A 3,495-nucleotide genomic window follows, 5' to 3' on the forward strand; every position below is an offset into this window, starting at 1 on the left:
TTATGAAATGGCTTTAGAACTATATTTAACATAACCTATATTGCAATAATAAAATCCATTTTATTGAATATATGAATAAATAAATTAATTCAGCCCACAAATAATTGTTTTACTGGACAAGAGACTAGGACAAATGGAGCAGAACTAATAATGAAAAATAAAATATTAATATAAACCTGTAGAAAACTAAACAAAACCCCATGCTTGTAGATCAAAGAAATTCACTGAATAATATGCAAATAAGTGAAAAATATAATCATTTACACATAACTTGGAAAAAGTTTGAATTTCAAAGTTGAAGAAAAAACTGTATAATCCTATGGATTCATAAAAGAATAAAAACTCAGCATACCTAAGGATTACCCTCCAGAACATTACCTTTCAATAGACCATAATGCAAAATATCTGGCATCCTAAGAGACTAAAGTATACAAAGTCAGATTTCGATAAGCTGGCAGAAACTCATGTTTTAGTGAAGGCAGTAAGATATTTATGTTGTAAAAATATTTATAAAATTGATTAATAGCAATCTCGACTAAAGACAAAAACATCCTCTAGTTAAAGAATTAGTCAAAATAAAGAATACCCATAAGTGAAATAAACATACCAATGGTATGGCAGGGGCAGCTGGAAAGATTGAAGTTATTGTTATAAATAAGTTTGCAAAGAAGCAGCAGAAAATAATCAAAATATACTTGTCAAAATTTTTCTATGAGTCTAAAAACTAGACTAATTAAACAAATCAAAATTGATAATTAACAGAAATATGGATTTGAATATGTGTTTGAAATAGTTAACTGAAACCACTGGCAAATTTTAAATTGGTACACATTTCTTATGTGGTAGATAACTGTTATTTATCACAAATATTCAATATACCTTGGGGAGAATTATATTTTTCAATCTCTTGGATATTAAGCTTGACTATATAATTTCCTATAGTCAATGAAATATGTTTTAAAGAATTTAAAAGCTGGGCTAGGGTTGTGGCTCAGTGGTAGATGCTTGTCTAGTATATGTGAGGCACTGGATTCGATTCTCTGAACCACATAAAAGTATTCTGTCCATCTACAACTAAAACAATGCTAAAAAAATGAATTTAAAAGCCAGTGAAAATTCTTGGTATACTCACTTTCTTAGTTTTTAAACTGGTAGTATTCTAGAAAGAGGCTTCCCTATCAACCTAGATCCTGGAATGGAGAGGACATGGAGGAGAGTTGCAACCAAACAGCAGCACATTTATATTTGAGCAAAGATAAACATCTGTTGTTAATGCTTCTGAAATTTTATGATTGTTTTTACATCCAAAGAATCTAATTTATCCTCACTAAAATGCCATTTCAATCATCAGAAATATTGTTAAAACTACCAAAACCTTAAGAAAACATACATATGTTTTATATACATACATACTCATCCCCACACATATATATAGAGAGAATATAATCCATGTTGAAAATTAAAACAAACACAACCATTGTGAAAAATATAAATTATTAAAAATCTAATTTTAGTAGTAAAGGATAACAAATCAACTAAATACCAATTTTTAGTGATCATACAAAACAAAATGTAGTTACAGTACAAATTTTGGCAATACATGCTAAATAAACACAGTCTAAAAGAGAAAAACTTGTCAATATCAGACAGTATAAAATTCAAACAGAATGTACGACTATAACTAGAAAAAGTATTTTATTATCAATGTTCTTATTGATGCTGAAGAACAATGTTGGACACTATTAAAATATCAATTACTGAAAAAAATGCAAAATTTTTTTTAGTTATGCTTAGATAATAGCATGATGGAGCTGAGTCTCTAAACTGAATCTTGCATCTAATTGTTTCCTAATTTTTGAGCCCCAGCTAATTCCTGCTTTTCAGGAAAAGAGAGGAGTCATGTGTGTGTCAGTAAGTGTCTGCTTCGAGCAGGGGTGGTGATGCATGCCTGTAATTCCAGTTATCCTGGCTACTCAGGAGACTGAGGAAGGAGGATCATAAATTCAAAACCAGCCTCAGCAACTTAGCAAGGCCTTAAGCAACTTAGCAAGACCCTGCCTTAAAAAAAATGTCTGGAGATGTGATTCAGTGGTTAAATACTCTGAGTTCAATTCAAGTGTGTGTGTGTGTGTGTGTGTGTGTGTGTGTGTGTGTGTATTAAAATGGTTTGTTTATATGGGATGAGCTATGTTAAAAAGTTTCTAGAGACTAAAATTTCTTTACCACAACAATCCTGTAAAAAACCCTTGATGTCAAAACGCAGAAATCAAAACAGCTACTGCAAAACAGCTTTGTTGAAAGTATTATTACATCAAAATGTCCTATAATCATCATGAACTGTATAGGCCCAAATCCATAGAAAATTTAAGGGGGATTGGTAGAAAAACACTTTTATCTTTTTCAAAATATGGAGAATAAGTGATAGTATTAAGTATTTTAAATAATATGATCCAGTTAATTAAATGGATATGTATTTCATACTTTATTGACTAAAAAATACTCTTTTACCAGCATTGATAAAAGATTTACACAAATCTTATTATGTAATGGCAAAAAAATCAATAAAATTTTAAACTGCAAGAATTATTAATTTCCTGCCTGAAAATATATTTTAAAAGTTAAATTAAGGATTAAACAATATGAAAATTAATAACTTATAAAGAGCTGTTGGGGCACAAAAGAAATCAAAATCATAATAATGCATAAATAGGTTTTGCTGTGTAACAGACAGCATCAAATATCAGTGAATTACAACAGAAAAAATTTACTAATATAAATAGTTTGCATGACACTAGTTTACTCTGTACTTCAGATTGCTTTCATTATTTTGGGACAAGGGTTTACCAAGAGTCAAGTGTTCTGATGAAATCTGAGGAGTATGAGATGGCCAGGCAAAACAAGTCAGTGCATTTAAAGCCTCTGCTTTACTACTGAGTCATAGTAACAAAAACAATGTTGTACTTGCACAAATGATACAGACCAATGGAACAGAATAAAGATCCCAAAAATGAACCCAGGCATCTATAGTTGATTCTCAAAAGATTCCAAAAACTTACATTAAAGAAAGGACAGGTTCTTCAATAAGTTGTGCTCAGAAAAATGGTTATCCATATGCAGATTGAAACTTGACCTCTGTCCCTCACCCAGTGCAAAAATCTACTCAAAGTAGATCAAAGAACTAAGTGTAAGACTTGAATCTATGAAATTTGAAGAAAAGAAAAGGTAACACTTAAAGGCATTGGTACATCAGTGAGTTCTTGGATATGATCCAGAAAGCCTAGGAATCAAAAATACAAATAAATAAATGGTATTATAGCAACTGAAAAGCTTCTTCGTAGCAAAGGAAACCACAGAGAAAAGAGACAATCTACATAATGGGGGAAATATAATTGCCAACTCTTTAGCTAACAAAGAATTAATATACAGAATAAATAAAGAAATAAAGAAAAAACTAATAAAACTCAACTAATCTAATTAAAAATGAGTAAATGATCT

This window comes from Ictidomys tridecemlineatus, chromosome X, assembly GCF_052094955.1.
Source record: "Ictidomys tridecemlineatus isolate mIctTri1 chromosome X, mIctTri1.hap1, whole genome shotgun sequence".
NCBI classification, from domain to species: Eukaryota; Metazoa; Chordata; class Mammalia; order Rodentia; family Sciuridae; genus Ictidomys; species Ictidomys tridecemlineatus.